General features: G+C 43.5%; 1 pseudogene; it reads left to right on the top strand.

Moving 5' to 3' along the window:
- The first annotated feature begins 259 nt into the window (after nucleotides 1-259).
- Nucleotides 260-23,640, top strand: LOC127931427 (potassium channel subfamily K member 10-like; annotated as a pseudogene).
- Nucleotides 23,641-23,972: the final 332 nt, after the last annotated feature.

The following is a 23,972-nucleotide window of genomic DNA, read 5'->3' as shown; positions in this document are numbered from 1 at the left end:
TTTCTGAACAGTCTACATTTGTTACAGCGGTAGAGACAGCAATTCTTGAACATGTAATCGTGAAGTTCGTCAACGCTGTAGGAGCCCGGTCTCTTCCTACGTGTTGTAGTTGTTTACAATACAAAAGGACTGGCGTGGAATGTGGTGCAACGAGCAATATGGAGTGAGCGCCGCGCTGGTGTACCTAGAGTAGAGGCTGCTGCGGGGAGAGTGGAGCTTGTAATGAGCTTTTTACCCGGGTGTACACCTCGTTCCACTGACGAGCAAAATAATACACGGATTATGTGTTTTTACTCTCTACCGTTCTCCATTCTCTCTCGGTTAAAAACAAAGGATTCAATAGAAAGGGCGTTGAAAGATTTCACATAAAGACAAGGTTTTTTTGTTGTTGTTTCCAGTCAGTTGTTTTCGCCAAGGGTCGGTCCATTGTGGCAAACCGAAAATCAAGATGAAATTTCCCACAGAGAACCCAAGAAAACCCGGGCACTCCAACCCTTCGCCAGGTTTGTATTGGAACGTTTGTTGGTAATCAATATAAGCAGAACGATTGAGTTTAAAGCATCCAAGATTACCCTAAGTCTACTATAGGCTATTTGTTTAATTAAACATACTTGAAATAGCCTAACCTTTATATAATTGGACTATAGGTGGAACTTTAACTGTATTGATAACCATAAAACTGCTGTTGGCTGACATACTTCAATTTATGACAGCAGTGAATGTGTACAGGAGGAGCATGTGTTGCATGACCACTATCCAACGAGGAATGGCGCATAGCCTACCACAATTGTCTTACTCATTATGATTACATTTCATCTAGGCCTGGCACCAGGATGACATGCCTGAGGGGGCATTTTAATCAGCAAGTATCGCTTTAGTCCTAATAAAACAAGGTAGTGTTCCTACTGCTGTTCGAATGTACAAAAATGTATTTGAAATGTAGCCATACACATCAACAACCGTTTCATATAATAACACACGAAATATATGCGCCCCATTAAGACACACGTTTATCCGAAATGCAGCCTGAGCTGCCATAGGCCAACACACAATTTGCGCCTACCAACAAGCACAGAACAGCTCGACACGATGAGCACCACTAACTTATGAAAGATTCTTACAGGCTTCATAGCTTAATTTCTGTCCAATTTGTTTCACTACGCAATGGACGTAACCTAAGGTAAGCCAACCAGGTGCGCATTATTTTCTGTGGGAGAGTTTCAGATAAACTAACTAATTCAAACCTACTCATTATTCTATACCCTTATCTGATGTTAAATGCCCAACATGACAGTAGCCACTTTGAATCTGCCACAAATGAAAGTAAATTCCCATTCAGAGAGCAACACACGTTTGTTTTACTATCCTTGTGGGGACCACTAAATGTATTACCATTCAAAAATCCTCCCTTAAATTCTGACCATCAACCTAACCCTACCCCTAATTGTAACCCGAACCCTCTAAACATAACCCCTAAGCCTAAAATGGCCCTTTTCCAAGTGGGGACCGTCTGAAATGTCCCCGCTTGTCCAAATCGTCCTTTTCTGACTTCTGGTACCCACAAGGATAGTAAAGCCAAACCGCACACACGCTATAGCAAGAGAGCAGGGAGGAGGGCAAAAAAATGTCTGTGTGTTGTTTTCATGGTATTGACATCAGTTTTACAGTAGCCTATCACATAACGACTGTGTAATGCAAATGAATGATAACCGATTGAACATTTTCACTACTTATTTTAGTAGGCTACACAAATTGTATTGGTCATATAGTACTGCGACATAAAAATGTGGGCCTATCTGAAATGCTGCCACATACACAACTGTAATGTTGTACATAAGAATGCATGCCATTTTGAAGAGAAGCCCCATGAAGACTGGTAGCCCAAGATGTGCTCATTATAACAGCACCATCAATTGGGACATGAAGAATCACGGATAAATCTAGTGTGGATTGAAGCAAAAAGCATAGGACTAACGTAACTAAACATTACATAAAAAAATTGGAATGAATAATTCCGGCATGGGCCATAAATGTTGTCACTTACCATGTAGAAGAGTTGCAGCCTACTCGATAATGTTTTGAAGTTTCTGATTCAATTCTCCTTCCTGGTGAAATGTACTTGTCAGATTACTCTCAAATGCTAGCTGGACAAGCTGAGCTTTTCATTGATATAACATGCTGTGTCTGTGTTTACTGAATACATTCTTCATAGTGTGGAATAGGGCTGGGTGATATGGCCCAAATATTATATCATGATATTTTTTAAAAAATGGCAGATTTGGCAGATTTGATGGTATTTTATGTTTTTGAGTAGTGCATTACCCTAGGGTGGCAACACATACATTCTAAGTAATTTCAATGGGTCTTTCTGCATTCTGATTGTTTTATACTGTTCAATTGTACTTCAACCCTCCAAAAGTCATAATTTTCATAAATTTCTGCATTTGAGATCATTTCCACACTGCCACATAGTGCTGCACAATATGGGCAAGCAATCTGGGCCTTGTTTTAAGGACATTACATCAAAGTTGGATCAGCCTGTTGTGTGGTTTTCCACTTTAATTTTGAGTGTGATTCCAAATCCAGACCTCCATGGGTTGATACATTTGATTTCCATTGATAATTATTGTGTGATTTTGTTGTCAGCACATTCAACTATGTAAAGAAAAAATCATTTATTAAGAATATTTCATTCATTCAGATCTAGGATGTGTTATTTTATTGTTCCCTTTATTTTTTTGGGCAGTGTATAATAGTGGGCACTTTTAATACAGTGTTTGACATGACAACGAATGAAGATGCCAGGGAGGAGTTATTGTGACAGGGTAGGAACTGAAGTGTTGATAGGTGTTTCCTACGGGATCCTATAATCTTTGGCTACATTGAATGTTTTCTCTTAGTTAGCTACATGAAGTAACATATTCTTGCTTTTGCGTTTACCTCTAATTTAGAAGATACTGTTTCACAAACATGCTGATTTAGGTCTACACCATCACTGGTATTATCAGGCTTGTATAGCTAATTACGCATGCTCTTACTCAGTACATTTATTAGCTAGCTAGCGGTTAGCGTAAGCGGCTAACAAGATTTAGGAACGTCTTGCTAAGAACAGACACACTAGCGGTTTGCAGATGTAAGAAACACAAGCTAATAGTGTAATTATAGAATGCTAGTAGATTTATATTAAAAGCAAAGTGTCAACTGTATCGTTGTCATCAACATTGTTGCATATGCTGCATTGACCGTGCAGATTGGACGCAAGTGTTGTGGTCGAGGAAAAACAAAAGCGCTCCTTGAGTGACAGGAGCTGGGGCTAGGTCTGTGTGGAAAGTGGCATGGGGGAGAGAGAGAAACTATAAAATTGGATGTTACACACTGCGTATCACATTTAACAAACCAAATGTTCAAATACTGTTATAGAAGGTAAAGTAAAAACCCAAACCAGTCCATGCATCAATACCGGGATACCTCCCAGCCCTAGTGGAATTGGAATTTTCACACATTACTGTAGATGCCCCAAATGTTAATCCATATTTCAGTGCCAACAGCACAGTCGACATTGACTATTTCCTTCGCTAAATCGTAATGACATATATCCCCCAGCACAGCACATTTACACTTCCTCTCGCTTCCATCATCATGCTTAGCCACTTTGCTTTCAACTCCGTATTTCTACAGAGTTTTAGTCATGAGTCTCCGTCGTTTCCTTGGATCTGGTGTGCTCGTGCCTTACTGGCATGCCTCGCTGAGCTTTTCGAATCCAGCACCACATTGCAGTTTTTCAACACACCCATATGAACTGCGGAAAAGTTTGACACCGGTGTGCAGATCCGTAGCTTCTGATAGCAGTAACTTGTTAGAAGGGTCAAGGAGCAATACATTTAAAGATTGGCTTACATCTGTGCCATATGCACGAGTAGATTTGATTTCACTGAGCATCTCTGTGATGTTCACTTAATATCAGAATGACTGACACCGTGGAAAGATGGCCAGTCCATCTCCATCTCAATAATTATTTTCAGTTTTTCCCCAGTGTACTGTGCAGCCACTGGGTTTCCTGTAGAAAGTGTACAGGGAGCAACACACGTTGAAAATGTTCTAGGTTCCCCCACCTCTGCTCGCAGGTTGCTCAGTGAGCTTGGCATTGGTCTCGACATGATGGTCCTCGATTCTTTTCTAATTATATGCCTGGCCCCTCCACCCCATAGAGTAGGCCCTGGTTTCATCCCACTCGGAGCCACATGTTGGCTATGGCTCTGATCCCAACCCCAAAATGACCGAGGTCGTCTGTTCTTTTTTTTTTAAGGACCTTACTACTGAATAGTGTCTGTTCCAGGTGTGTAGGAGTCAAAATAAGAATAGTGGAAGAGATGGAGACCTGCACACTGTCAAACAAAAATTATAGATCCAAAACTGAGTCCTGAGTGCAGAATAAATATCTTTACTGAAACATCAGGGTGCCCCAAAAAAATCATTGTGTTTTGTTTTCAACTTACGCACTAACATTTCGGCCTCAGTGTAAATCTTGGCACCACAGGAGGCTACTGAGGGGAAGATGGCTCATAATAATGGGCGTAATGAAGGCGAATGGAATGGCATCAAACACATGGAAACCATCTGTTTGATGTATTTGATGCCATTCCACTTATTTCCGCTCCAGCCATTACCACGAGCCCGTCCTCTCCAATTAAGGTGCCACCAACCTTCTGTGGTCGGCACAAACACCTGGCTTCTATTTCAAGGATAATTGCACATGTCACATGATCAAGCAAGAAAACACATCAGAAAATCGATGAATCAGTACCTAGTACAATAGAATGCATGATCTAGATTATATACAAAAGCGGACAGAGAAATATAATCAATTATTGCTTTTAAACATACCATGTGAACGTTTCCTCAGAATGATCCCAACCCTAATTAGGAGACCTCTCAATCATCATTCTCACGCTTGGACATTGTTAATTGTCAATGAACAATATCAAAGCTAAGGATGGCTGGGCTTGGTTAAAATCCTGGATGGGAGACCAAATGGATAGTTGTAGGTAAATCAACTCTCCAGTAGGACGTGCTGTCCAGTTCTCTTTTTTTCTGATGGTGGATATAACGTTGCAGATCTGACATTGTTTCAAAGGTAAAAATTCAACATAGCCAAACCTTGTGTAAAATATGTTGAACATTGGTTACCATGATGACATAATTCTATGTTGAAATGTCACCCTTCAAAAACAGTTTACGTTGATGACTTTTTACAAATCCAATGTATTTTCCATGTTGATTCCACATCACAATATGTTGACAAATTACATTGAAACAACGTTGATTCAACCAGTTTGTTACCCAGTCGGAAGAGGAACCATGTTTCCTATTGGCATTTTATGTATAAATATATGTGAACATAATTTAGTCACTCACCAAGGTCTATGCCCTTGTTTATGTTCTATTTGAGGGAACTGACAATGGCCACACTCTAGTCAGTTGAGGTGAAGGCTAAACGGTTAATATAATGCCATTAAAGACACCTTGGTGTGTTACAGTTGCTGCAGTATAGGGCTCCATTGAGAGATGGGATAAAAACACATGACCTCATCGGAGCTCAAGCTCTGCATGGATAGTTCCCGCCAATCTTGCATGTATGGCACGTCCATGCGGCTGCCCTCTTCTCGTGCACGGTCACATGTTTACCCAGCCGCCTCTCCAACCACCAGTGAAGCAAGTGATTTACCTGTCTAGCTGTTATCATCAGTATGACCTTCTGGGAGAAATGTCAGCCGTGATTTATGGGCTACATGCAGCCAAGTGTTGCACATACAATTATTCTCCTTTTGTGGCAGGCAGAGTTTAGCGTTGCTCATCAAAATTCATTGAACCTGCAAGACCACTGTAGTGAATGTTTTTCCTTACAGTGACATTATTAAATGGTTACATAAATCACCAGCACTAATTCCATTGGTTTTCATCACCAAATGGACTGCGGAAAACTTTTAAGCATAATCTTACATAATGTGATGATGACAACGAGCATCTTGAAGGTATGACGATGAGGCTCATGAAAAAGAAGCAATGCAGCTGGAAAAAAAACATTTCAATGCTTTGGCTATGAATTGTGAATGTTTATAACTACAAATCCATATCACAAGAGGACAAACAGAAAATTAACCCCCGGTTTTCTTTTCAAATATTATTCAGACAGTACAGTATTAGGACATCATCTACCAACCCATAATTTTTTCATATAGAAGGCTCACTTTTTAATCCATAATAACATAGCATTCTCAGCCTGCTTGAGGCTACGAGCCATGCCAGTCCAGATCCTGTGAATCCACTGGCTGAAATAGCGCTCTGAGATGCCTGCTTTTAACCGTAATGGGTTTTCTGAAAGCCCACAGAACACTTTGAGATTCGCTCTCTGTCTCTCTGTCTCTCTCGCTCTCTCTACCATCTCAAAACCTCAAGCATCAAGACACACTCCACTACTGTTTCATTGTCATACTCCTGGGACTGATAGACTGAAGCCCAAACTGCCCAGGATATCAAGCCCAGTTCCATATGGTATTCTTACAAGGTTATTCACCTATTCCTGACATGCATACGGTAGTGTATTCCACCCCTTCCTTTCATAGATTTTTGGATTGTCCAGTGTGTGATTACAAATTGAAATTTACCCACAGTGCAGCTCCTAACAATAGTGTTTCATCATTTTATTCTCTGCAGTGGCAGCCCAGACCAATCTGTTCCCCCAAAAGAAGGTCCAGCCAGGCATGATGAGTTCCAGCCTGGTGCAGGCCAGTGTGGCCACCATGCAGAACCCCATGGGCTGCACTGTTCCCCGACTCTCTCCGTCAAGGCCCGCCAGCATGGTGGCCAGCATGGAGGCGGTGGGTGAGGACGGCTCGCCCCTGTTTACCGTCATGAAGTGGAAGACGGTGGTGGCGGTGTTCGTGGTTGTGGTGGCCTATCTGGTCGGGGGAGGTCTGGTGTTCCGGGCCCTGGAGCAGCCCTTCGAGAGCAACCAGAAGGTGACCATCACTGCGGAGAAGGCAGCGTTCCTACAGAAACACCCCTGTGTCTCACCGACGGAGCTGGAGGCGCTCATCAAGGTAAGGAAAGACCGCAGCAGCCACTAGGCCAGTCTGCAGTCGATACTGGAGCTCTCCTGTCTCCAGTTGTCTGGGGTCCCTAGTGGGGACTCAGGTCTCCTGAAACCTGAACTCTGTATTGATCCAAAGCTAGCCAAGCCCCACACAAACACTATACACTAAACACCGCCAGCCATCCTGGAATAAGATGGGAACCACACTAAACAGGCTAGTGTAATAACATAACTATAGAGTCTAGCTGTGTCACACTGAATTCAAAGCGACCACTGACCACCATACTGTGGGCGTGACTCTGCATTATGATTGATAAATGCCGTATGTGTGCAATTTTGGCCAATATGCCCAGAAGCCTGCGTGCCAGCATGTGGAGTAATTCAGACCTTGGCTGCCACCACCAAACTCTCCTCGCTGTGATGCCTAATGACACTCGTTATTTTAGTGCCTCACGGGGAACGTGGTTGGCATAATAACTGCTCAGAGACACGACTGAGGAGAAGTGGTAGAATAGTGATCAGAATGACAATCTGACAATTCCTACATCTAGGTAGATGTGTAATGGCGGTGGTTCACTGAACCATGCATGATTGATAAGAATTGTAAGTCTGAATCCTAAAGATCTGTGTTAGTTCCCCAAGCTAATGCCTAAGCTTTAGTTTAGCAGGCTAACACAGTCTTGTGGCGCACTGTAGACTCCGGTTCGAATCTCGTCCGTCACAGATGTGTGGCATTATTTAATCTGTATCATAGGATAGCAATGATAGATGTCCATACAACCAGGAATACATTATGTAACTCATTAGCAATACTGACTTCCCTTTCTTTCATCAGGTCTATCTACAGCTAATAAGAAAGTTGGCAGATACCCCTATCATGCAATTGTATGCTATTTACATGAAGTCATTCTAAAGATTTCCTCTTTTAGATTAATCTTGATCCATTTGACTTGGAAGGGTATGCCTGCCTGTTCTTATTAAGAGTCCTACTCCCTTTTAGTTGATAGAATCATATAATAATATAAGCCATTTAGCAAACACTTTTATCCAAATCAACTTACTGTCACGCGTGCATACGTATGGGTGGTCCCGGGAATCAAACCCGCTATTCTGGCATTACAAGCACCATGCCCTACTAACTGAGCTACAAAGGTCCAGAGGACATTGAGACAAACCTCTCGGACCCAGCTCACGACAGCTTCCAGAAAACAACAGCTTCTTCAATCCAATGTTTCTCCTCCTGGAAAATGAAAACCGTGAAGAAGTGAATCTGGTGAGGAGAAGCCAAATAAACAGAGCTTTATTTGACTTATACTGCAGCGCTCTCACTTCTGCAAGCGCCAGCAGGGTTTTCAGGGCTGAACGCTTCCAGATCCTCGTAAAACAGTGTTTGAATCAGCCAGATATTGACCCCTCAGCTGTAAAACACTGGATAATACAGGACAGGATAATGCAGGACAATGCAGGCCATTGTGCCACTGGTGTATGGAAACAAATTGCCAGGTAGAGAGTCCAAGAGGAGTTTATCCTGGCCGGTTCACTGATACACGGTGAAACACAAAGATGCCAGTGTGAACTGTAATCATTAATGACTTGGATACTCTTCGCTCGCTATTACTCAAGGATCTGGGGTTTGTGCAATGAAGGGAAGTGAGAGAGTTTGTAATTGTTTTTGTTTGAACTGTTTAACTGTGAAATGAGGTGGATGTTTATCTTAGTTACAGTAGAACTCAGTAGGGAAACGGGCTAAAGCAGAGGGCTGTCACATTTCGGATGAATTCCTCTCTGGAAAATGGTGCTAGGGGATGGAGGGATGCCAACGCAGTTGCCATGCCTCACTGCATGCTCTGGCCCTGTATTGCTTAGAATGCAGAATGGATATTTTACTGCAGAGTTTACACCGGCAACTCAGCACTAATTGACATGTTTCAGTGTATATAGAGCATCTGCAACCCAAAATACGTTGTCCCTTAAAAATATACACTACCGGTCAAAATAGTTTTCTTTATTTTGACTATTTCCTACATTGTAGAATAATAGTGAAGACATCAAAACTATGACATAACACATGGAATCATGTAGTAAAACAAGTGTTAAATCAATAAAAAAATAGTTTTTATATTCTTCAAATAGCTATCCTTTGCCTTGATGACAGCTTTGCACACTCTTGGCATTCTCTCAACCAGCTTCATGAGGTAGTCACCTGGAATGCATTTCAATTAACAGGTGTGCCGCCTTAAGTTAATTTGTGGAATGTATTTCCCCCTTAATGCGTTTGAGCCAATCAGTTGTGTTGTGTCAAGGTATGGGTGTTATACAGAAGATAGCCCTATTTGGTAAAATATTATGGCTAGAACAGCTCAAATAATCAAAGAGAAACGACAGTCCATCACATTAAGACATGAAGGTCAGTCAATACGGAACATTTCAAGAACTTTAAAAGATTCTTCAAGTGCAGTCGCAAAAAACATCAAGTGCTATGATGAAACTGGCTCTCATGAGTTCGCCACAGGAATGGAAGATCCAGATTTACCTCTGCTGCAGAGGACAAGTTCATTAGAGTTACCAGCCTCAGAAATTGCAGCCCAAATAAATGGTTCACGGAGTTTAAGTAACAGACACATCTCAACATGAACTGTTCAGAGGAGACTGTGTGAATCAGGCCTTCATAATTTGATTACTGCAAAGAAACCACTACTAAAGGACACCAATAAGAAGATGAGACTTGCTTGGACCAAGGAACACGAGCAATGGACATTAGACCTGTGGAAATCTTTCCTTTTGGTCTGGAGTCCGAATTTGAGATTTTTGGTTCCAACCGCCATGTCTTTGTGAGACGCAGTGTGGGTTAACAGATGATCTCCACATGTGCATTTCCCACTGTAAAGCATGGAGGAGATGGTGTGGGGTGCTTTACTGGTGACACTGTCTGTGATTTAATTTGAATTCAAGGCACACTTATCCAGCATGGCTACCACAGCATTCTGCAGCGATACGCCATCCCATCTTGTTTTGGCTTAGTGGGACTATCATTTGTTTTTCCACAGGACAATGACCCAACACACCTCCAGGCTTTGTAAGGGCTATTTGACCAAGAATGAGAATGATGGAGTGCTGCATCAGATGACCTGGTCTCCAATTGAGATGGTTTGGGTTGAGTCGGACCACACAGAGAAGGAAAAGCAGCCAACAAGACTATTGGAAAAGCATTTCATGTGAAGCTGGTTGAGAGAATGTCAAGAGTGCAAAGGGATAGCTATTTGAAGAATCTCAAATATGAAATATATTTAGATTTGTTTAACACTTTTTTTGGTTACTACATTATGTTTTTACTATGTTATTTCATAGTGTTGATGTCTTCACTATTATTCTATGTAGAAAATAGTTTTAAAAAACTGAAAAACCCTCGAATGAGTAGGTGTTCTAAAACTTTTGACCAGTAGTGTATATTTTACATTTCTACACTGATATTAGCTGACATAGGAGTGTTAGGCATAGATGTACTTTGTTTCCTGAGTGGATTTTTGTGACTCGTATGCGGCAGCATGCAAGGTATTTTGTCATCTAAAAGCTAAAATGGGATTTCAAATTGAACCATCATCTTTGGAGTGCTTAACGTTTAAAAAGTGTCTTCAGGCATGTTCTTCGTTGGTAAAAGCAACAGTGTCTCCTCTAATATATGCATAGATAATTGCCTAACTTTTCAGCCCAGGGAGGTTAAATTATGCCCCAAGTCTTAAAAGCATCTGCTGTTGAATGAATTATTCATTAGGGGCTATTGTTCTGGAGGACCCAGGATGTATGGAAGTGGGCTGGGAGAATGTCAACTGTTTCTCCGGGTCTCTGCTCTGGGGGGTTTACTGCTGCTTGGGATTGAACAGATTACTCATTACAGTATCTTATCCCTCAAAGTCCAGTAATGTGCCACATCATGTTACGAGTGTAGCTTGATTTACTACAGTACCCACAATACTCTGGTGACTAGGTCTTTCCATCACACTGAATCTAGAGGATCATTAGACCTTCATATTTTCTGAAGCCATTTGGTTACTTTGCCTTTTATTCTGACTCATTGTTTGGGTACTGTATATTGCCAGATCATATTGTTGTCAACAACTAAACCAGCATCGTCAAACATGAGGCAGGGTGCAGGCTGGTGTGTATGGTGTGTCATTCGATCCCTTCCATCCCACGGAGGTCCTACCCTGGCGTGTCACTCCATCCCACGGAGGTCCTACCCTGGCGTGTCACTCCATCCCACGGAGGTCCTACCCTGGCGTGTCACTCCATCCCACGGAGGTCCTACCCTGGCGTGTCCTCCATCCCACGGAGGTCCTACCCTGGCGTGTCGCTCCATCCCACGGAGGTCCTACCCTGGTGCCTTTTATTAATTACAATCACAGCCATAGTGTTGGGTATCACCCCACCGCTCTTCATCTATGCACACAGCATCGTAAACATCCTCCTCCAATCCAACGTGAAAGGTGATTACTCTGGCAGAGAAAAGGGCATATGATAAACAGTGTTGGGACGCGTGCCAAGCTGCTTCTCTAGTTTCTTAGCCCAGAGGTAGAGCCTACAGGACAGGCAGCGCATGGCAGGGCCAGGAAGAGCAGAGTTTGGGCCAGACTACTGGGGGGAGAGATATATCTCCCCTGTACTCTGTGTCAGTTCTGTGGCGAACACAGTGACAACCTTCTCCTGTGGAATCTCTACAGCACTTTTTCTCTCACTGTTTATGTGGCTAGGGAGTGACTTTGAGCTTACATCCACTACAGAATCTAGTCCCCCTATATCAACTCATGACTAGTACTAGTCTCTTGCTGCAATGCACAAGTGGCAATAACAAAATGTTACAATATAACCAAGTTATCTTGGCAAGTTTCACACATTACTGCATGTGGTGTCTGTGCATCCCGACAATAAGATACATGCATGTGGCATACATATGTTAACTGAGAAGGCAGCTCAACAAACATACAAGGTTCAGCAGAAGAATGTCTACACAAGCACATTAGGAGAGAATGAGTGTTATTTGCCTTAATTAAAAATGTTTAAACCCCTACCAAAAATGTTCATTAATTATAGTCCACATAGTAATTCACATTTCCTGTTTCTGCATGATTATATTGCTGCTACAGCAAACTGGCTCAAATGAAGTTCCTACATCTGTATGACTAGGAAGTTACAGAAGCAATGCAGACCATGTGGTTGAACAGAGGCTAAAGAAGGACCTCACAACCCACTCTGCCTTAACACAGATCTTTCAGGCATGTTTTACTCCTATCAGATCCTACATACCCTATGTTTTAAATGCATACAGATATAGGATCTTAAATCGACCAGTTTCTCACTGCAGGAAAATAAGCCTGCAGCAACAGGAAATGTGAATTATTGTGTGGATTATAATTAATGGAGTTTTTTGTGGAGGATTATACATTTTTAGTTAGGGCAAATCAAGTCTGACATTTTTTAAAGTGGAAATTACAAACTTTAGAAACCTTTTTCAAACCTTGAATACACTAAGTTTGCATTTCCTGGTGTGCAGGATTAAGATCCTGTATCTGTATTTCAGAGTGCAGATCCCTGATGGCGATGGCTGCTTCTAATGGAGATGACATTGATCTCTTTGGAACTCATTCAAGGTGTCCTGAAGCAAAACCCATTCTGATAGAAGCGCTGACTCACCTTTCATTATCCAGGCATGCTGCTGCTCTGCCCAGTGCCGGGTCTTCACCAGTCCTCTGATACAGGCAGGGGTTTCATTTAGATGTCATTAATAATCTGTGGAAAGGATGGGGCTCAGGGAAAGGATCACAGCTGCTATTCTTGCTTTCCAACCAAGGTGCATGAATTGAGGAGCAAACTGAAGTGAACAGGAAATTCAGCAACTCTTGGAGGACAGTGGAAGTTGATTTAAAAGCAACCTGAAATGCGATAACAATAAATAATAATTTTTATCCTCCAAGACTTGCTGAATTTCCTCTTCACTTCAAATAGGCTGGAGCTTTTTTGTATTCATTATTTTACTAGATAAGTTGATTGAGAAACCATTCTCATGCAAAGCAACAACCTGTTACATGAGAGCCATTGAATGAATAGTAAAGTCTTACCACAGTAAATAAAAAGGTATTTTGTGCTTCAAAGTTTAGCGTGTCCAAAGATCTTAGTCAGATTTGTTTCATTATATAGTGATGATCCAAACAAAGCCTGGGGCAGATGTACAGTAACTGCTCATCAGACATAAGCTATGATTAGACTGTCAGTTTGGAAAAACGAGCTGATTGCATGTGTAGCCAACCAGAGTTCAAAACCAGGTCTCCTGCGCATCACAATACTGTGTTAGCCCGCTGTAGCTACGGTAACAAAATTCTTCAGGTCTTAGGCAAGGTTAGTCATCACTCAAGCATGGTTTGAAAATCCACCTTCATTACACAAGCCGCTATCAGCATGGTCAGTGATGATCAGATACAATCAGGTCCCTCTGTCCTCTCCCGTTTTCCTCTTTCTGTCCCCTACCTCTGGACTGTCATGGTGTCTCCTGCTCTGTTCTTGTTTACTTGGCCTTCAACCATTTCCACCTATCCCACCAACCATCCCTCACACCCTGAGCTACTTCCTGTTGCGCGACACGCCGATGTTCCATCTGGCATGCCGGCTTCCTGACGTGTAGACTGGAAGACTGGCACAGAGTGTGAGGGTTGCTCAGGACATCGTGGGCATCATGTGCCCCGCCCGCCCCACGTGCCCTGTGCCCTCTCTCTCTCTGTGTGTGGCACTGTCCTGATGATTCACCGTGCAGAGTCGTCGTCAGCGCTAAGCTACACAGCAGTCATATGTTACGCAACTGGCTCCTTTAGGAAATCACATGGGAAGGTTTGACAGATCCTTATGCGAAAGCCCCCCTGAGAATTCAGCTATTCAACATGCAAATTATGTTATGGTTTAGCAATCAACACATGCTTTTACAGTTGTAGGATAACTGAAAGAGAAACTCTCAAGAGACTCTGTACCACCAAACAATGCTGCCATTTTGAACATAATACCATCATCTTTATCCACATTAAGTTGTCTAATTCCTTTTAAACTGGTGAATGTATTTTGCGTTTGTGTGTCCAGCACTCTGTAGATGCTGTGAATGCTGGTGTCAGCCCGATAGGAGACACATCCTATAACTCCAGTCACTGGGACCTGGGCAGTGCCTTCTTCTTCGCCGGAACAGTCATCACAACCATAGGTAATAGCATCAAATCAAATGTTATTGGGCGCATACACATATTTATCTAAATGCTCATCTTGTTGGACACATACCTGCTCTGTTTATTTCCATTGAGGCCTATGTGATCAATCACATCTGTAGTTACATTACCTGTTATTCTTGACCATTATTCAACCTGTTTAAGAAAGGCAATAGATTGTTCTGGATCCCCTTATTCACACTGAGGCTGTTGTTCATTGACCAATGTTCCTTTTTTTAAGTTAAACTTTTCTTGTGGGGTAGGAAGTGAAGTGCTCTATTGAAAACAATGCAGAAAACTTCCTAAAGTGTTATCTGTAGATAAAAGCCTTGGTAACACTTTATTTGGATAGTTCATATTAAATCAAAGTTTATTTGTCAGGTGCGCCGAATACAACAGGTGTAGAGGCTCCGGACTGTGACAGTAGCATGACTGATTACCGATTGTTATGAAAACTTAAAATCGTCCCTAATTAATCGGCCATTCCGATTAATCAGTCGACCTCTAGTATGTACGTACAGTCACTGTGGGGACGACGTCCTTGATGCACTTATTGATAAAGCCAGTGACTGATGTGATGTACTCCTCAATGCCATCGGAAGACTCCCAGAACATGTTCCAGTCTGTGATAGCAAAACAGTCCTGTAGTTTATCATCTGCTTCATCTGACCACTTTTTTATAGACCGAATCACTGGTGCTTCCTGCTGTAATTTTTGCTTGTAAGCAGGAATCAGGAGGATAGAGTTGTGGATAGAGTTGTGGTCGGATTTACAAAATGGAGGGTGAGGGAGAGCTTTGTATGCGTCTCTATGTGGAGTACAGGTGATCTAGAATCTTGCCGGTGCAGCGTATATCCGCTGCAAAACAATAGTATTACATTTGTGATACTCACAAGAATGGTATTGTCAACGTCACTGATTTGAAAAGACAGGATAATTTATTAGCTACCCCCGTAGCTGTGAATAAGGTCCATACCAGCAAACTGCCTCTCAGGGGTTTTGATATGAGATCAATGTGGGATTGGTGTGTGAGTATGAGGCTCCTGTCAGATGAAATAAAGTGAGCTGCTCTGCTCCTGGAAGTCATGCTACTGTCAGAGTGAGGAATGGTGTCCATTATCTCCTTGACAATGGTGGAAAGCTGATGTAGCTAAACCAGATGTTTCACATTTGTGGTTCGCTACTGCTTTGTTGGTTTGTTTTTCATTTTCAACAGGATTAGGAATGATTAGGAATGATTTATGAGGATGTTTGGAGTAGTTATCAGGCAGTGTTGGTGTAATTCAAGTCAAGTGCATTGGTTGATGAAACATTCTAACATTTTACCTGAGGTAGTGCCATTTACATTGGACCGTATGGGCCAGTTTCCGGGAACCAGAATGTCTACTTCCCGGAATAAAAACTACACTTAATGGAGAATATGCATTGGAAAGTTCATTTCTGTCCAGAAAATGGAATGGGCGTAGTCAGGGTCCAGGAAACTGTCTCTGTGTTGCTCTGCCGCTGTGTTATAGGTGTGGAATCATAACATTGTCTTCAACAGAACCATTGAACAACAAAACATTGAAGGCCTTTAGTTTGATGGAGGGGTGGAAGGAGGCCTTCAGTTTGATGGAAGGGCGGAAGGAGGCCTTCAGTTTGATGGAAGGGCAGAAGGAGGACTTTAGTTTGATGGAGGGGTGGAAGGAGGCCTTCAGTTTGATGGAGGGGCGGAAGGAGGCCTTCAGTTTGATGGAGGGGCGGAAGGCCTTTAGTTTGATGGGGGGCAGGAGGCCTTTAGTTTGATGGGGTGCAGAAGGCCTTTAGTTTGATGGGGTGCAGAAGGCCTTTAGTTTGATGGGGGCAGAAGGCCTTTAGTTTGATGGGGGGCAGAAGGCCTTTAGTTTGATGGAGGGGCAGAAGGCCTTTAGTTTGATGGAGGGGCAGGGAGGCCTTTAGTTTGATGGGGGGCAGGGAGGCCTTTAGTTTGATGGAGGGGCAGAAGGAGGCCTTTAGTTTGATGGGGGGCAGAAGGAGGCCTTTAGTTTGATGGAGGGGCAGAAGGAGGCCTTTAGTTTGATGGAGGGGCGGAAGGAGGCCTTTAGTTTGATGGAGGGGCAGAAGGAGGCCTTTAGGGTTGATGGAGGGGCGGAAGGAGGCCTTTAGTTTGATGGGGGGGCAGAAGACCTTTAGTTTGATGGAGGGGTGGAAGGAGGCCTTCAGTTTGATGGAAGGGCGGAAGGAGGCCTTCAGTTTGATGGAAGGGCGGAAGGAGGCCTTTAGTTTGATGGGGGGCAGAAGGAGGCCTTTAGTTTGATGGAGGGGCGGAAGGCCTTTAGTTTGATGGAGGGGCGGGAGGCCTTTAGTTTGATGGGGGCAGAAGGCCTTTAGTTTGATGGGGTGCAGAAGGCCTTTAGTTTGATGGGGGGCAGAAGGCCTTTAGTTTGATGGAGGGGCAGAAGGCCTTTAGTTTGATGGGGGGCAGAAGGCCTTTAGTTTGATGGAGGGGCAGAAGGAGGCCTTTAGTTTGATGGAGGGGCAGAAGGAGGCCTTTAGTTTGATGGGGGGCAGAAGGAGGCCTTTAGTTTGATGGAGGGGCGGAAGGAGGCCTTTAGTTTGATGGAGGGGCAGAAGGAGGCCTTTAGTTTGATGGAGGGGCAGAAGGAGGCCTTTAGGGTTGATGGAGGGGGCGGAAGGAGGCCTTTAGTTTGATGGGGGGGGCAGAAGACCTTTAGTTTGATGGAGGGCGGAAGGAGGCCTTTAGTTTGATGGAGGGGCAGAAGGAGGCCTTTAGTTTGATGGAGGGGCAGGGAGGCCTTTAGTTTGATGGAGGGGCAGAAGGAGGCCTTTAGTTTGATGGGGGCAGAAGACCTTTAGTTTGATGGAGGGGCAGGAGGCCTTTAGTTTGATGGAGGGCGGAAGGAGGCCTTTAGTTTGATGGGGGCAGAAGGCCTTTAGTTTGATGGGGGGGCAGAAGACCTTTAGTTTGATGGAGGGGCGGAAGGAGGCCTTTAGTTTGATGGAGGGGCAGAAGGAGGCCTTTAGTTTGATGGAGGGGCAGAAGGAGGCCTTTAGTTTGATGGGGGGCAGAAGGAGGCCTTTAGTTTGATGGAGGGGCGGAAGGAGGCCTTTAGTTTGATGGAGGGGCGGAAGGAGGCCTTTAGTTTGATGGAGGGGCAGAAGGAGGCCTTTAGGTTGATGGAGGGGCGGAAGGAGGCCTTTAGTTTGATGGGGGGGCAGAAGACCTTTAGTTTGATGGAGGGGTGGAAGGAGGCCTTCAGTTTGATGGAAGGGCGGAAGGAGGCCTTCAGTTTGATGGAAGAAGGCGTTTGAATGCAGAAGGCCTTTAGTTTGATGGGGGGCAGAAGGGCCTTTAGTTTGATGGGGGGCAGAAGGCCTTTAGTTTGATGGGGGCAGGAGGCCTTTAGTTTGATGGGGGGCGGAAGGCCTTTAGTTTGATGGGGGCAGAAGGCCTTTAGTTTGATGGGGGCAGAAGGCCTTTAGTTTGATGGGGGCGGGAGGCCTTTAGTTTGATGGAGGGGCAGAAGGAGGCCTTTGGTTTGATGGGGGGGCAGAAGGAGGCCTTTAGTTTGATGGAGGGGCGGAAGGAGGCCTTTAGTTTGATGGAGGGGCAGAAGGAGGCCTTTAGTTTGATGGAGGGGCAGAAGGAGGCCTTTAGGGTTGATGGAGGGGCGGAAGGAGGCCTTTAGTTTGATGGGGGGGCAGGAGGCCTTTAGTTTGATGGGGGGCGGAAGGAGGTCTTTAGTTTGATGGAGGGGCAGAAGGAGGCCTTTAGTTTGATGGAGGGGCAGAAGGAGGCCTTTAGTTTGATGGAGGGGCAGAAGGAGGCCTTTAGTTTGATGGAGGGGCAGAAGGAGGCCTTTAGTTTGATGGGGGGGCAGAAGACCTTTAGTTTGATGGAGGGGCGGAAGGAGGCCTTTAGTTTGATGGAGGAGGCTTTAGTTTGAAGAAGTCCTTTAGTTTGATGGAGGGGAAGAAGGAGGCCTTTAGTTTGATGGAGGGGCGGAAGGAGGCCTTTCACTTTCATTTCAGTGGCATGTCTCTAATTAAATCAGAAGAGTTGGTCTAGCCTATACCCCCTTCTGTGATTCCAAGTGGAAACTGACTGCAAGCGGTGGACAAAGGGAAGAAGCTTAGCTAGCAGACAGCCCATGTTGGCCTTTTGTAGATAGCAGTGTGTGTATAAGTCTATGGGGAAGAGGAGATGGATTTGGTATTGCACAAACCCACTTTGGTTGTCTGCCATTGATAAGATATAAAGGTTTAGGGCTTTTCACATCTGAAAAACATCCTCTTCTCCTTCTCTGTTCCTTACACAGGGTACGGTAACATTGCCCCAAGCACGGAGGGCGGGAAGATTTTCTGTATCTTGTATGCAATATTCGGCATCCCTCTGTTTGGGTTTCTGCTAGCCGGTGTGGGGGACCAGCTAGGGACCATTTTTGTGAAAAGCATCGCGAAGGTGGAGAAAATGTTCAGAGTAAGTTCACAGCATACAGTAATCCACAGCATGAACAATATGAATAATGATGATGCTATTTTGATGTACTATAAGAATTATTATTGATTATCAAAATAACTTTTAAATGTGAGATGGTGATAGGCTAGAGACCTCAAACTCAACTCTGGACCTCCAAGCCAGTTCCACTGCATTGTCTAATTGCTCCGCTGGGACACCAGGTGGGTGCAATTCATTATCAGGTAGAACAGAACCAGCAGGCTCCGGACCACGTAGGGTAAAGGTTGAATACCCCTGGACTAGAGATTAGAGAGATTTCCAAATTGAAAGTGAAATTTTGCACATACTGAGTGAGGTATTATCCTCTGTTAATGATGTATGGGGTCTACATTATTGCTTGTTAATGAGCAGGGGGCGATGGCTGTCATGCTTTACTCTGATTGGCCCAACAGCTCCGATCTGTCCTGTGGGGTTTTATAGTGTTGCAGTCTAACAGGAATACCTGGGGGGTATTCATTACGCCTCGCAACGGAAACCCTTCACTGTTTAAGAACCAAATGGAAAGAAATGGGTAGGGACCTACCTGAATTTGTGCAATAGAAACTCGTATTCATTGCAAAACATTTTGAACAGGCTAAACGTTTTGCAACAATCTGCATAATGAATATACCCCTGGGGTGAAAGCTGTACTGAGTGAGCTATGCCTCTGTGACAGCCCACAGCCTCAACCACCGTTATGACTCATTTGATCTAATCAGGCATCTTATGCATCTTTAGCTCATCACTAGGCGGTGTCAGAGTGGATAAATAGATGCCACCTTGTTAGTCACAAATGTCATCACTAGAACTCAGTAGGGATGCCACCACAGAACGACAACACACTGTGTGCCTTCTGGTAAAATGACCTCCATCGCCTCCACTGTGTGTGTGCGCCTGTTTGTGTGTGTGTGTGCGCCTGTTTGTGTGTGTGTCCTCTTCTCCTCCCCCAGCACAAACAGAACCAAATCAGCCAGACAAAGATCCGAGTGGCCTCCACGTTACTCTTCATCCTGGCGGGCTGCATCCTCTTCGTCACCATCCCTGCAGTCATCTTCAAACACATAGAAGGCTGGACAGGACTGGAGGCCATTTACTTTGTTGTCATCACTCTGACAACTATTGGAATAGGAGACTATGTGGCAGGTGAGAGCTAGCGTATTTCTGTACTGTAAGGTTTAGGCAGTGAAAGTGCCATAAACAGATCTTTATCTGATAATGATCTCTAAATTGTTGCCATTTTGAGTCAGACATCACGGTATAAGCTTTATACTAAGACATCATAAAGGCTCATAGAGTACATGCTTAAAACAACTAATAAAGCATTTAAATGAAAGTGTTACCCGCACACTGTTCTTGCTCTGACGAAGGCCTTGTGGTCGATACGTAAAACTTATTAAAGAGCAGTGATGCTATCAAGAGCAGTGTGCGGGTTTCTTCTTTTTTATCATCTTATTCAACTATTACCATGCACTGGTGAAAAAGATCAGATCAGATGTGCTCGTGCCTTTTTTGAATATATGACCACATTTATCATTCTAACAACTGTTTGTACCCATTCATTTAGCTTTAATAAACTCTATTATGGTTGGAGGAGGTGTCTGTCATTTCTTCCTGCTGTGCCATTTCTATTGTGGCTATATATTTATCATTCATGGAGGGGTCTTAGTGAACGTGGAGAGGGTTCATAATGTGAAAAGCAATTGTCTATTGCCTTAGTGAAATTGATGTCCATTACCAGGCTGTCATAGCTCGGTCTCTCTGACAGAGCTGCTGCCGCGACCGTACTTATAATTTATTTTCCAATCGCTCTTTGACACACAAACGCTTATCTTCAGAAAATTAGCTTTGGTCGTTTCTGTTCTCTGGATTTATGACTGTAACTACCAACTGGATACCACGAAAAAGGGATCAAAAATAAATAATAAAATATGTTCCAAAATAATCTGACTATCAGGGTTGTTTTCATTAGGCACCAAACGGAAGAAAATGAACTGAAACATGGAGGGACTGCATATCCAATAAGAAACACACATTTTTGGTTTCAGTTAAAAAATATTTTGATATGGTTGGCACTCCTGAACATGACCCAGGTCTCATCATGCTGACCGTTTCATTGTTTGTTTACATCCTACAGGAGGGGACCGGAGGGTGGAGTATCGTAATTGGTATAGACCACTGGTGTGGTTCTGGATCCTGGTGGGTTTGGCTTATTTCGCTGCTGTGCTGAGTATGATCGGTGACTGGCTGAGGGTTCTGTCCAAGAAGACAAAAGAGGAGGTAAGATGATATGACTACGGTATACTACTATGGTATAGAACTGCAATGTTGTAGTTGAATACTACATGGGCTTATGTATTAAAACATTTTCACCCAACTTTTAACCTAAATCCAATGACAATGTGAAATGTTTTGTGGATTTCACGTTGAATTCACATTGGTTGACAACTCAACCAAATGTTGAGACGTTGAACTAACGTATGTGCCCAGTGGGTAATTACTTTCACCAATTCTGTAAACTATTCCTTTAAAGGTAATAGTCGGTTAATTTGGATGGCCATGCGTTATAGTATTTCATGGTGTGAAATGACCTTGGTTTTATCTTGACATGCACAAGGTCGGTGAGATCAAGGCCCACGCGGCTGAGTGGAAGGCCAACGTGCGCGCCGAGTTCGGGAGACGCGGCGCCGCCTGAGCGTGGAGGTCAGTGACAAGCTCCAGCGGGCCGCCACCATCCGTAGCATGGAGCGCCGTCAGCTGGGCCTGGACCAGCGGGCCGTCTCCATGGACATGCTCTCCCCGGAACGCCGTGCCGTCTTCAACAGCCTGGACACCAACCCCTACAAGACCTCGTCCCAGGAGAGCATTGATACCAAGATCAACAACCTGCGTCTGAGAGGGGCCGAGTGTGATCCACACCGGTCTGACAATGTGGCCGCCTCGGAGGACAACATCTTTAATCGCTTGGGCTCTGTCACCAAGCTGGCCAGGAGGAGCAAGAACCGCGAGCTGAAGAAAAACATCCCAGATGAACTACGATGCAGGCCCTATAGTACTCCGCCCATGGAGATAGGGGAGAGGAAGGAGGAAGAGGAGCAAGATGAGGGATTAGACAAAGAGTTCAACACCAGCCTGTCCAATCTGCCGCTGTTCGTGGAAGTGTGCAAGCCCCAGAACGGTTTTACAGTACCATTCATACCACTACAGACCAAAGATAAAGAAACTGAGGAGGAGACATTTCAACTTGAAGAAAAGGAGCTGCATATCCAGATGGATCCTTAAGACTGTTGGCTGTTTCTCCTGAGAATATTACGTTTTAAACATCACTACCGTATGTGCCTTACATCTCTCTCACTCCTCTGTGCTTGATATTGGGGGAACAGTTGTCCCTGTGTGCTATGTAATGTTATTCAATATTCACTGTGCCGTAATAACCTGAAGTTAAGACATGGGCATCATCAGTTTCTACAATCACGTGGTAAAATATTGAGATTTGGTGTTCTTGTGGTACAGAACAACCAAAATGATGGTCATGTTTATTTTGAGAGAAGAGAAGATAGCTGCTAATCAGAAGAGTCAATGATAAAGTAAATAAAATGCAGTAGCAGACTGCTATGATGTCTCTTTGGGGAGGGTCGGACCTATATGCACATAGTGGACTTTGATAGTCCTAAATACTATCTGAGGTCATTTTAGGACCAAAGAACTGAGCTGCTGAGAGAAGAACAAACATTGTGAAAGACTGGAGAGTAACTCAGATTTGGTCATTTGGTCTCATTCCATCACAATACATAAACTCTATGAAAAATGGATAAAAAAAGGAATAAACACAGCCACATTGTGTGTGCATGTTACATGAGCTAAGCTGTTTAATGTCTAAGTGTATGACTACGCTACCAACTTCATGAACTTTCTTTAAAACTTGAATCTCAGGGCTTGTGGTCCTAATGTTGTCGTTGAAATGTGACTAAAGGATGCTGCATTCACACTTTGTAAAAGAGGAGCTTTGGCTGCACTTAGAATGGCTTTCAGAAGATGACAGTTTATGACAATGGAGCAGAAGATTAGCCACAATGCAAGGAAGGAGAAAATGCCCTAATTGCACAGACAGGATACTGTCAAATTTGGGACACAGAGGTTCTTTGGCGGTAACATGTATGATTAAAAGAATCCAAGGATTTGCTTGAATACAGTGTGTTACTCTGAGATGACATCTTTGTTATACATAGTGTACCATTTTACATTGATGTGTTCTATAAAGAACATTGTGTTCTGACAGATGCGGGATAATGACACTGAAAACATGCACGAATCAACTTTGCATTTCAATTGTGGTTTACTAATAGTATTATAATAATCTAATTACAAACCCTTTAAGATGCATGGGTTAAATAACATTACCTCTATGTATATCTCGCTCAATTTCTCACCCGCGCGCACGTGCACACTTCACACACGCATATACACACCTAAATTTGAATTCCTTGTGTTTGCATTGCTATGGGTGCAGAATTAGCATGGTGTGAATGCAGCAAAGGACTCTCAATGCTATAACGCTACAAAGAAATGCATATTAAAAAAGACATGCAACACAAAAGCATGCTATTTTGCAAAAATATTAATGCTATATGGAAGTGATTGTATACCACCACTTGCTTCAGAAGAGGACGTTTAGCATAGCATTTTTAACTGCCCATGTTGATCTAGCATGGGCTACACCTGCTCACTATTTGGACGTTGTTCACAGTATTACTTGTGCCACCATTACATTAAATGTAGTGAGTGCCTTTTGGAAATAAATATCACTGAATGAAGTGCTATTGGGAGTTGCTTGTTTTTTCCTTCGAGCGTAGAGTTATTGTGTTGTCAACATCACTATTTCTCAGTCTACCTTATCAGAGGTTTTCATCGAGCTGGAAAAAGGAAGTATCCAGCCGTGTATCGCTTTCACTCTCATTGGCAATGACCTTGTTGGAACACAAACAAACAATCCCCTCTTGAGGCCATCTGTGCCAGCCCCTCATAACACCCCTGTTTAATCTTCAGGGCTGTTTCCTGCTATGAAACCATGTATAGATAATTTTGATATAAAACCCTCTTTTATACTGATCAATATCTCCCATCCCAGTTAGGTGTTGCTGTTCAT

Source organism: Oncorhynchus keta, chromosome 8 (assembly GCF_023373465.1).
Source record: "Oncorhynchus keta strain PuntledgeMale-10-30-2019 chromosome 8, Oket_V2, whole genome shotgun sequence".
Classification (NCBI taxonomy): domain Eukaryota; kingdom Metazoa; phylum Chordata; class Actinopteri; order Salmoniformes; family Salmonidae; genus Oncorhynchus; species Oncorhynchus keta.
This window is presented reverse-complemented; position numbering and strand designations above follow the sequence as displayed.